Below are 322 nucleotides of genomic sequence, written 5' to 3' on the forward strand. Positions count from 1 at the left end.
GATTTTTGACTCATTTTAAGCATGTTGGGCTAAGTTTGGGTCAAACTTGGGCTAGCCATGGGCTAAGCTCAAATTGATCGTTGTGTGGTTGGGGAATAACTAGTAAAAACACAACTTTCATGAAGGATGAAAGTTGTTTTGAAGTTGATTTGGTGGTCAATTTGGGTGGGTTTTAATAGATTTGGATTTAGACTTTAAGTTAAGCATGTAGGGCTAAACTTGGGTCAAACTTGAGCTAGCTTTGGGCTAAGCTCAAATTGATTGTTTTGTTTGGTGTAAAACATCATTATGAACAACTTTCATGAAGGATGAAAGTTATTTT

This window comes from Phalaenopsis equestris, unplaced genomic scaffold, assembly GCF_001263595.1.
Source record: "Phalaenopsis equestris unplaced genomic scaffold, ASM126359v1 Scaffold001221, whole genome shotgun sequence".
Lineage (NCBI taxonomy): Eukaryota > Viridiplantae > Streptophyta > Magnoliopsida > Asparagales > Orchidaceae > Phalaenopsis > Phalaenopsis equestris.